This window comes from Gallus gallus, chromosome 29 (assembly GCF_016699485.2).
Source record: "Gallus gallus isolate bGalGal1 chromosome 29, bGalGal1.mat.broiler.GRCg7b, whole genome shotgun sequence".
Classification (NCBI taxonomy): domain Eukaryota; kingdom Metazoa; phylum Chordata; class Aves; order Galliformes; family Phasianidae; genus Gallus; species Gallus gallus.
This window is the reverse complement of record NC_052560.1, coordinates 34,231-45,921: the sequence shown is the minus strand read 5'-3', so window position 1 is coordinate 45,921 and position 11,691 is coordinate 34,231.

Sequence of the window (11,691 nt, the reverse complement as noted above, 5' to 3'; positions counted from 1 at the left end):
TGAAGAGAAGGCTGAGGTACTGAATGAGTTCTTGGCCTCAGTCTCCACTGGCAGCCAGGACTCCAGTATTTCTCACCTCCCTGAGCCCTGCATCCCTAAACCTCCAGCTGGGGACCGGGGGAGTAAATCCCTCCCCACTGTAACTCGGACTGCAAGTCCGACACCGCCTCATCAGACTGAATGCAGAAGTTTGCTGGAGACACCCAGCTGAGCGCTGCGGTTGACACGGTGGAAGGAAGGGATGCCATCCTGAGAGGGACCTCAACAGGCTTGAAAGGGGGGCCCGGGTGAACCTCATGAGGTTCAACACCGCAAAGTGCAAGGTTTGGCACTGGGGCCCGAGGAATCCCAGGCCATACATACAGACTGGGAGGAGCAGTCCTGGAGAGCAGCCCTGCAGAGAAGGACCTGGGGGTCCTGGAGGATGAAAAACTTCACAGTGAGCCAGCAGTGCGCTCTTGCAGCTTGGAAAGCAAACGGCATCCTGGGCTCCAGCAGAAAAGGGGTGGCCAGCAGGGACAGGGAGCTGATTGTCCCTCTCTACTCTGCCCTCCGGAGGCCCCATCCTGGAGTACTGTGCGCAGGCCTGGAGCCCCCAGTACACGAAGCAGAGAGAGCTGGTGGAGAGGGTGCAGAGGAGGGCCACAAAGATGATCAGAGGGCTACAAAGACAGGCTGAGGGAGCTGGGCTTGTTCAGCCTGGAGAAAAGAAGGCTGAGGGGTGACCTCATTGCAGCCTTCCAGGACCTAAAGGGAGCCCATAAACAGGACGGGAGGGGAGGCAACTCTGTGAAAGGGCAGATAACAGCAGCACAAGGGGAAATGGTTTGAAGCTGAAGGAGGGCAGCTGCAGGTTGGGTGTCAGGGGGAAGTTCTTTACTCTGAGAGCGGTGAGGTGCTGGAACAGCTGCCCAGAGAGGCTGTGGATGCCCCGTCCATCCCTGGAGGTGTTCAAGGCCGGGCTGGATGGGGCCCTGGGCAGCCTGGGCTGCTATGAAACGTGGAGGTTGGTGGCCCTGATAGCAGCAGCGGGGTTGGAGCTTCATGAACCGCGAGGTCCCTTCCAACCCGGGCCACTGTGTGATCCTCCGCTCTTCCTCCCCAGCAGCACCCAAATGGATGGCAAATGGAAACGCCGTGCCCACGCTGCCACGGGGTGAGGGAGGAAAGGGTGACGCGCTCCGCCCCGCTCCGCCTCACCTGCTCTGCTGGGAAGAGGCGGCCGTTCTCCTGGAAGCGGCACCGACGGCTCCGTCTCTGCCCACAGGGCTGAGCGCCGTCCCGGGATGAGCCGGGAGCAGCAGCCCGGGAGGCGACACAGCGGCAACGGCGCCGCTCGGAGAGACCTCCAGGGGAGGGGAGGGGAGGAGAGGGGAGCAGGACTGGACAGGGCAGGGCAGAGCGAGGCGTGGGGGACACAGAGCAGCGGAGCCAAGCGAAGGCTGAGTCCCGTCCCGTCCCCGTCCCCGTCCCGCCCCTCCGGAAGACACGCCGTCCGTGGCCGTGAGGGAAGAGGAGTTCCGGGCTCAGTTGGGCTGGGACGACCGGCGGGGCTGGGCCGCTGGCCGGGCGGGATGGCCGGCCACTGGGTTTGGGCAGTGTGGCACACAGCATTTGGTTGCGTTTCATTGGTAACAAAAAGCACCTCACCGCCTTCCTTAAGGAGGGTCTGTGTACGTGTAGTTCTGTCTCCGGGCTCCTATCGCTCACGTGCTGAGCAGTCCTTTCTCGGCCAGGCAGCCCCGTCCCTTGTGGGCACTGCTCTTTGTTCTCCGGGCCGTGCACCTTCTCCCCGGTGGGGGGAGGGGAAGGAAGTGTGTGGGTGGGGGGATGTTGGTTGGATCTGAGCGTGGAGGAGTTGTAGGTACCGCTTCCCTTCCCTTCCCTTCCCTTCCCTTCCCTTCCCTTCCCTTCCCTTCCCTTCCCTTCCCTTCCCTTCCCTTCCCTTCCCTCCCTCTTCCCTTCCCTTCCCTCTTGTGTCCATTTCTGCCCAGCTGTTGGAAATATCCAAATAATTTTGTCAGGACAGTATCTCTGATAAAGCAGATTTTATTCCCCATTGCAATGGCAGGCATCCCACAAGCAGAAGAGCGTGCTTATGGGTACGGACATGACAGCTTTTGTACCTTGTTTCCCCCCCCACACACCCCTTGCCTCCCCTGTTTCCCCACTGGCTGGGTGCTCCAGGTTCACAATCTTATCAAAAGGTTTACATTTGTTAATCACTTGTTAATTCCTGTGTTCATGTGGTGTCAGTCAGCAGCAGTCCTTTTGTCTCTAACATGTCTCAGTACCCTTCTCATTCGTACTGATGTGGTGATTTTCTTCAGAGTCTTTGTTAGACAAAGAGTATGGAGGGAGGTGCCAGATGTTCCTCAATACTGTTCTTCAGGCACTCCCTAAGGCGTGTTACGAGTTGTCCTTTTAATTTGTGCAGGACGTTCTTGCAATGTGTGTGACATATATATTTTTTTCATGCAGTCTGTACATAAGTTGTTACTAGCATATATATGTATGCTGTTAATTGTTTAACTTCTCCTCCTTTAATTCTCTGTTGCTCAGGCCCTGTCTATCCAGCACCAAAAGCTAGCAGTTTTCCAACATCAAGGGGTTTGTGATTTGCAAAGATATCTATTACGTCTACCTGGCCTTTAACTGAAGGCCCAGAAGGTTTTCAGATGGCTGGACAGACAGGAGCTTCAGTCTTTGTGCTTATAACTTACTCCATCTACCTAATCTCGATGGATATCTCTATATCTATATGTATGTATATACTATTTTACTTATATACTGAGTATGCGTTTTTGGGGAAGGTTTATCTAGAGGACGAGCAATGCAAAGTACCTGAGAACCCTGCTAAAGTAGAAAGACCCCTGAAAAGAGGTATTAATTGTAATAAAGGACCCAAATGGTAGCAGAGGCCATGAAATTAACCAAAGTTCTTATCTTGTTCTGATTGGGGAACAACATTCAATTCCCACACTCCCACCACCCAGGCAATAGCCTTCCCTTTTTCACAACTCACTCCAGTCTCTTTTGCCACGTCCTTTAGCCATCCCACACTATAGCCATCACTCTGTCACCCATGGAAGGTCATAAAGCAGGTGTGTGTATTGCGGCACCGGCTGCGAGAGGGATATCTCCTCCTTACTCGCACATCATGGAATGAGGCCACTGCACGTTTCTAGGCGTAGGGTACTGCTCCTATTCCCAAGACATTGGTTACATTTGCATTGGATGTCCCCCTCCTCTGAGCAGTCGTCCTAGAATTTGGGGAGGGTCTGTGGGCCCATCAGGTGGTCGTTGGATGAGGGCAGTTGCAAAACCTTTAGGGGGTTGCATTGTGTCACAATAGCAGCTCTGCCTTCTTATCTTCACGGGATTCTCACCCATTATATAGCAAACAGCGGCTCTACTTACCTTCACACGCCTTCAAGGACCTCGCATTCCTATGGTTCCTGCGCTCCTCCCTAAAGTCTGCGAACAAAGTTACAGTTTCCTCGATTCAGCGGCATTAATGCTCAGTAGATTTGATTTAGTATTCGCTAGGTCTGTTAGGTTTGTTTCCCGTTATTCTCATTGGATAAGACTGCTTTTTCTTACCAATCCCCTGACGCTGTGTGGGACTGTCCCCGCGCTCCGGGAGGCTCTCGTTTCCCCCAGGACAGGAGCAGCGGTTCCCAGGTGAGTTGCAGCCCGGGTTGGGCCCCGAGGGGCACAGGAAGGGGTTGGATCTGGGACAGCGAGGAAGTGAGCAGAGGAGCTCAGCGTGCTCTGCTGCCCACTTGGGCTTCTGTAACGCAACACAGCTGGGACTGCATTTCTTCCTCTGGGCCACGGGAGGCACGAGATGACCTCACATTTCTTCCTCTGGGCCACGGGAGACACGAGATGACCTCGCTGCGCCGCTCTGCACGCATGGATCGATGGAAGCCTTCAACTCAGTTTCCCTTCGGGGACCCAGCAGGCAACATCTGTCCCCGCAAAGGGTGCGCAGACTGCGTGCTCAGCTGAACGGGAAGCATTCTCGGTGCAGGTGGGTTCAGCTGGCACGCACCCAGCGTGTGCCTTCAGGCCCTGCGCTGTCAGATGGGGTGGGCCGAGGGCTGAAATACTGGCAGCAGAATGTTCAGCTCTGCCCAGCAGGGAGAAGAGCTGCGAAGGCGAGGGGAGGAACGGCTGCAAGGTATTTCTGTCCTTGGCTGGCTGGCTGGCTGGCAGCTGGGACTGGAAGCAGCTACACTGCATATCTCACTGCTAAGGGAGAAGGGGGACAGGGGTAAACACAACCATAGTGGAAGCCCTCCTGCTGAGTCCCGAGGCTCAGAGCGTGCTCCGTTGTGCCTCAGCTGTTTAAGCAGGGCTCTGTTATCAGTTCTTTCAGTGCCCGTTTTCAGACAGATTTATGGCCGTTCATGTGTTTTAGCCAGAGTGTTACCTGTTGTGTTGTGCATTGTCTTCCTGTGCAGGGCCTTGTGAGCTGAAGAAGGGAGCTGCGGGAAGAAGCTGGAGGAGGACGTGAGGGGGAGAAGGGCCTTGTGAGCAGGATGTGTCTCTCTCCCTATCCACACTACAGTCACTCACATTTGCATCAGCCGTAGCAAGTGGGAAAAGCAGCTACACTGGTACTATCCCAGTGCCATTCACTTCCATTTCTGTCTTTAAGTGGGCTTCATTTCCGTGCCTGGCCACGGATGAGACAGCTGAGTTGTTGTTCTTAGAATTTGTTCTCATACTCAGTGCGTACTGAAAACAGGCATATGGAGAGGTCTCCTGTCCTCAGGTTAACAAGAGTGGCACTATCCCAGTATCTATCCGAGTAGCAGCGTGAGCACAGCATTTGCAGATGCCATCCCAGGGCTGCTATGAAAAGCAGGGAATCGTCTTGGTGGGGAATTCTGAACAGGTGACGCCGTTCCAAAGAAGGATAAATCCCTGATGCCTGAATTGTTCTGTCTGGCACTGCTGCTATTCAATAAGTTGCCTACACGGTTCAGTTAGAATTATCAGCACAGCAGCGGTAGGGTGGTGGTCTGACCGTCACAGGCTGGTTTGGCTGCAATGGTGTCAGATACTCTCTCTTCTCAGGAGAAGAAAAAATACTCTCCGTTTGGTAGGATGTTTTGTTGTTTGATTTTTGTGTTTGTTTCAAGTAAGCCATCCCATTTATTTGAGGTGTGCGTACCATCCCATTAACGCCTTCCAGTTCTGCACTTCCTTACCTGAGGAATGTGAGCCATTATTGTAGAGGAAATGGACCTGGGGGTATTGATTGATGCTAGACTGAACGTGAGCCAGCAGTGTTGCCAGAAATACTGTGGAATATTTTTTGGTCGTTTTTGATTCAGGGAGGAGCGGTTCAGTTCTCCTTTGCTTTATATGTTACTTGCCAAACTTGACACTATGCTGATAACAGTTTTATATTTATGGATATAATACAGCTATGCTGCAGTGATTTAGCAGTGACATAACAAGATTGTCACAAGTGCTTCAAAAGGGCTTCCCACCTCACCTTCCACCAGCACATCCATGCAGAAGAGAGACCCTTTCAGTGCCCTGTGTGTGGGAGGAGCTTCAAAAGCAGTTCTGCATTGAAGCGCCAACAGCGCATCCACACAGGAGAGATTCTTTCAGTGTCCGGAGTGTGCAAAGAGCTTTAAACGCAGATCTCAACTCAACACCCACAAGCACATCCACAGAGCCCAGGGGCTGTAGAAGCACCCCAAGACTCTGGGAACCTTCAGAAGCAGTTCCAGCCCTGTTACCTACCAGCACTGCCGCTAAAGATACAGATCCTGCAGAGCCTCAAACGCGTGAAGAGCTTCAGTCAAAGCCCCAGCCTGGACACCACCTGTGGCTTTTTGTGGTGAACCTGTAATTTCTGAGTGCACTGATGAACGTGAGAGAAGGGTCAGGAGAGCAGTAACGTGGCTCCTGGAGGTTTTCTGAGAATCATCGGTAGTGGAAAGGGAAGGGGGTGAATAAAGTAGCTGAGTTGTTCTGGAGCTTTCTTCACTGTAGTCCTTGTTTCTTGTTCTTAAAGTGAATGTCAGCGTGTGGAATGAGGAGAGGGAAAGGTGCAAGCAGGTTTTGGTTTGGGTGCCGACTCCAGCCCACTGCTTGCTTCTGGGGAAGCCATTTCTTTCACACAACCCTATCATCCTTCCTAACCGTGCTGCATGTAGGTTCTGCTGCTCTTCCTGAATGCTTTAATCAGGAGCTTGGGGCAGCTGTGAGACACCAAGCCTCGGTTGTCTCCAGTAGACCCACAGAAAGCTGAGCTTGTTCTTCCTAAATGCACCATCCCAAGTTTCAGGCGGTGTTGGAAGCAGAAGGCAGTGCAAAGCCACAGTGTGCGCAAGCAGCTCACCTGCCCAGCACTGGGATATCAGAGCGCTCTCCAATGCATGCTTGCCTTGTAAGTGATCCCTTTTGAGCATGAAGGGTTTTGCTTTGACCTTGGGAAGGTGTGCCCGAGACCTCCTGCAGCAGGGCCTTCACATTTGCTGGGCTCAGCTAAAGCTGCTGTGCTTGGAATGCAGTTTGCAGGAAGTGGAGGCTGCATTTTGGTGAGCTAGTGAAGCCAGCAGGAGCTTGCCCATGTCCTCAGGTGAGGTTCTGTGAAGGCTCCCTGACGTCCCAGCAAACTGCAAGGAGATGATGATTGCAGTAGCCGAGGAGCGCTGCTTCCTCCATGCCAGGGAGCTGGGGCCTGGTCTGGTGCAGGAGAGGTACAGCAGGGCCCTGGGGGTTGGAGGAGCCCAATGCGTGGGGAGGAAACTAGCAGCTGGGAGGCGCGGGGATCCCCAGCAACAGGAGGCAGCAGCCCAGCCAGGAGCTGGGATGGTTTACTTTTAAGCTGCATCCACTAATTCCTGTCAAGTGGCATCAGTCACGTCTCTTCTCTTTCCTTTTAGTTGGAAGTATCATTTAGTTTAGTAGGCATTCTCACTATTTTGTGTTTGTTTGTTTGTTTGTTTGTTTGTTTGCTTTACATCACCATGTTCTCAGAAGCAATGAGCAGGTTATCCCTGAACAGGAAATAAAAATGAAGAAGTTTTTCCACTTTTACTCCCTGAAAAATCACTTGAACTGCTGATGTCCCCCACTGTTTTGTCACACGTCATGTTTTGTTGCACTAAGGGTTAGAAAACTCCATTTTTTTCCCCTCCTCCTGAACTTCCCTGCTTTCCCTCTGCTGTGGGGAAAGTCCTTCTGTTGCAGACATGAATCCCTGCAGAGCTGTGAGCGCAGCGCCCCGTCTGCAGGAACAGGAGCATTTCAGAGGGGGGCATGGAGGAGAGGGACTGCCATTCTCGGGGTGGGCGTTCACCCAGGGGGGCATGGAGGGAGGGCTTTGTCCTGTCTGCTTCAAGCAACACTTGTATCCAGCCAGCAGAAGGCTGTGCCCTCGGTGTCCCACGTGAGCTCTGCACGGAGCTTACAGTTGGCTGTGAGGTGGTGGAGAGCCTCTGGGCACTGATTAAGGGACAAGGAAGTAAAGTGGTTGCCTACTACATGCCACCCAGCCAGGACAATGATCCCAATCAATTCTTTAAGGAATTAGGGGATACGTCTGGAACAGCATCACTGTTGATGAACAGCATCACAGAACATGAATGACAATGTCAAATAGGACCAGGCCCATTATGAAGCCCTGCAGCACACCTGCAGCTACTGGCCTCCTGCAAAACCTTGTGCCACTGACCACCGCTCCGACTGGTCCGGCCATTCGGCCAGTTTTTGATGCTGCTCACTGTCTACCTATGCAGCCCATACATCAGTAGCTGTCTCAAGTCAGGACACAAAAACCCTCTGCTTCTCTTTCATCTCCCAACTTACTGCATTCCAAATAGACCCCAGGAAAGGCTTCCTTTACAGGTTCTTGCCCCGTGACCTCTGGTGCTCAAGGGACATTTGGATAAAGCCCTGCATGACGTGCTTTCACTTTTGGTTAGCCCTGAAGTGGTCAGGCAGTTGGACTAGATGATCTCCGAAGGTCACTTACAACTGATTTTGTTTTTAATGGTTTTATAAATCTACGTGGGGATAAAATGTAAGAGTCATTATCTTGCTGCTATATGTCCGTGGCTTATGAAAAATAAATGACGAGGATTTATAGACAACCCTCAAAACTCTAAAAAGGAAGAGTTCTTTATGACGCATTTATTACACAGAGATTTGTCGCTACAGCTGTTTTGGTTCTTGCCTGGCACCTTGACTCAGGGCTTGATCCAGCTGTGCTTCATTCAGCAGCATGGCCAAGCGCTGGCCCTGTACTCCCCCGTGTCTCACAAACTCTTCCCTCTTCCATTGCAGCGCTGAGCCAACACTGCAGGAGAATTGGGCTTCCTCCACAGTCGTGAATGCTGCTGGAAGTGCACTCACGTGTACTCAAGGGAGGGAAAAGGGAGGAGAAGAACCAGGTCAGCTAGCTGATGGGCATGGCTGAGCACAATTGCTGCCCGCAGCAAATATGCCACATCCCACATGCAGAGCCACGCGCCCCAGATAGAAACTTGTCATTTTCCCCTGATCGGCACAGGAGGGGCCTTCCTTCCTGCCGTGTTCCCAGGATAAGTCTCTTCCTCCTTATTCACTTCCAGATGCATTTTTCTCTCAATTTCTGGGCTCACATACGGTTGCAGTGACTTACTAAGGCCTTCAGCCATCACTTTACTTCTCACAGGTATCCCTCCCAATCCTCCCTCCCTGACTTACGTACTGCCAACTGTGCTTCCCGGACTGCTTGCGCTTCAGAAGCCTGCCTGGATCTTCCAGTGCTTGTTAGGATCTTCCGGAATTCTCCACAGTTCACGGCAAGACTTCTTCTCTATGACAGCGCCTTGATGAGCAGCCCTTATGAAACGTTTGTATGTCAACATGTTGTGTCCGACTCATGCTGAGAATTCCATCCATCTTGGGAAGTGACTTGAAAGAGCAGCAGCCTGATTTACCCCACCTGATAACCAGCTGCCAACCAACCGGAGAGTCAGGGACAGGGTTGAGTGTTAGGGTGAGGTTAAAAAGAAGAGTTAGGGCTGGGGCTAGCACTAAGGATTAGATTTAGCGTTAGGTGAAGTGCTAGCACTTGAGTTAGTGTTAGGGCGAGGGCTGTGATGAGGATTACGGCGTGTTTAGGGGGAAGAGTTTGAGTTTAGGTTGAAGTTTAGGACAAGAAAGGGTTAAGGTTAGACTTTAAGGTTAGGAGTTGGAGTTTTGGCTTAGGAGTTAGGGTTGGGGTTAGGGTTAGATTAAAGGTTTAGTCTATGGGTTAGAGTTAGCACTAGGCACCAATTCCCAGCTTCCTGACACGCAGGAAAAACACCATGACGACACAGATGGATATGGTTAATTGACAGCAAAGGAAAGCAAGAGGCATAGTTCTGTCAAAGTAGATTTTATTAAGTCCAAGTTATATCCACTGAATCAGAATCAGAGAATGGCTTGTGTTGGAAGGATCAGAAGGATCATCTAGTTCCAAACCTGTGCTGTGGGCAGGCTTGCCAACCGCAAGACCAGACTGCCAGGAACACATCACGCCTGGCCACTCCACTCACCTCCACTGATGAGGCATCCACAAATGCTCTGGGCAGCCTCTTCCAGTGCCTCACCACCCTCTGCGTGGAGGATCTCTTCACAACATCCAACATTAACCTCCCCTCGTTCAGTTTAACTCCATTGCCCCTTGTCCTATCGCTATCTTCCAGCATAAAAAGCCAGCCCTTCTCCTGCCTGTAAGCTCCTTTCAGGTATCACAAGATCACAATGAGGTCTTTCCGGACCCTTCCTTCTCCAGCTAAACAATCCCAACTCCCACAATCTTTCATCAGCCCTCTGATTATCTTTGTGGCACTCCTCTGGACCTGCTCCAACAGCTCCATGTCTTCCTTGCGCTGGTTTCCCCAGGCCTGGACACAGCGCTCCAGATGGAGCCTTACAAGGGCTGAGTAGAGGAGGACGATCACCTCCCTGTCCCTGCTGGACACCCCTCTGTTGTACCATTGGCCACCCAGGCTACAGGAGCGCAGTGCTGGCTCACGGCCGGCTCTTATTCCCTCAGGACCCCCAGCTAAATCCCCTTTCCACAGTGGAGAACCTCTGCACAAGAGAAAATATCTTCTCTTTGTGTCAAACACACATTTCAGGACCCCCAGAACACTCACTGCCCATGTACTTCCTTTGCTGCATAGAAAGCAGGACAAGTAGTTAGAAAAGATGAAAGATGTATGAAAGAAAGAAACATACTAGTGGAAAACAACCGAGCACGAGCTTAGAGTGGGATACACTAAACGTCACCTGCGGAGAGAGATGGAGTCTTTGTGATTACTGGAAAACATCCATAACAACAGTTCCCAGATGGCACCCTTCAGTGCCTGGTTCCTCACGCTGTAGATGAGGGGGTTCACTGCTGGAGGCACCACCGAGTACAGAATTGCCACCGACACATCCATGGCTGGGGAGGAGATGGAATGGGGCTTCAGGTAGGTAAAGAGGCCAGTGCTGATAGAGAGGGAGACCACGGCCAGCTGAGGGAGGCACGTGGAAAAGGCTTTGTGCCGTCCCTGCACGGAGGGCATCCTCAGCACAGCCCTGAAGATCTGCACGTAAGAAAGCACAATGGAAACAAAACACCCCAAAAAGAAAATTACGCTGAATGTCATAAGACTGAGATTCCTGAGGTAGGGGTACGAGCAAGAGAGCTTTTGAATGTGAGGAATTTCACAGAAGAACTGGTCCACGGTGTTGCCTCGGCAGAGTGGCAGTGAAAAGGTATTGGCAGTGTGCAGCAGAGCATTGAGAAGCCCAGTGCCCCAGGCAGCTGCTGCCAGGCTGGCACAAGCTGTGCTGCCCACGAGGGTCCCGTAGTGCAGGGGCTTGCAGATGGCAACGTAGCGGTCATAGGACATGAGAGTGAGGAGGTAAAATTCGGCTGACAACAAGAATGAGAACAGAAAGACCTGGGCAGCACATGCAGTGTAGGAGATGGCCCTGGTGTCCCAGAGGGCATTGGCCATGGCTTTGGGGACAGTGGTGGAGATGGAGCCCAGGTCGAGGAGGGCGAGGTTGAGGAGGAAGAAGTACATGGGGGTGTGCAGGCGGTGGTCGCAGGCTACGGCTGTGCTGATGAGGCCGTTGCCCAGGAGGGCAGCCAGGTAGATGCCCAGCAAGAGCCAGAAGTGCAGGAGCTGCAGCGGCCGCGTGTCTGCCAACGCCAGGAGGAGGAACTCGCTGATGGAGCTGCTGTTGGGCATCTGCCGCTCCTGGACATGGATAACCATCAAAGGAGAGAAAAAGGCAAGTTAGGTGAGGCTTCCCTTGGCAAAACCCCGTACCATTCCTTGGTGACCTTCCTCCTGCCATAGAATCGATCCGATACTTTTTCTTTCTCTGAGGAAAATGCCTGTTCAGATCCACGACTTGAGATTTTTTTCCGTGAGTTTGAGTATGTAAGGAAGAGGAGAGGCCTCTGCCCGCGGACTCTGGAGAAAGCAGTCCTGACCCACCCAGGTGGGTCCATTGTGAAGTGGCAGGAGTGCTTGGTTTCACTTTTAGAATGTGACATCTCTCTTAGCATCTCTCCACTTCATCTCCCTGGGCTTTCAGGGAACACAGAGATGCTATGGGAGAGATGTGCATCCTGCAGGGCAGCTCACCAGCTTGCAAGGACATCTCTCTTCGAGAGAGAGC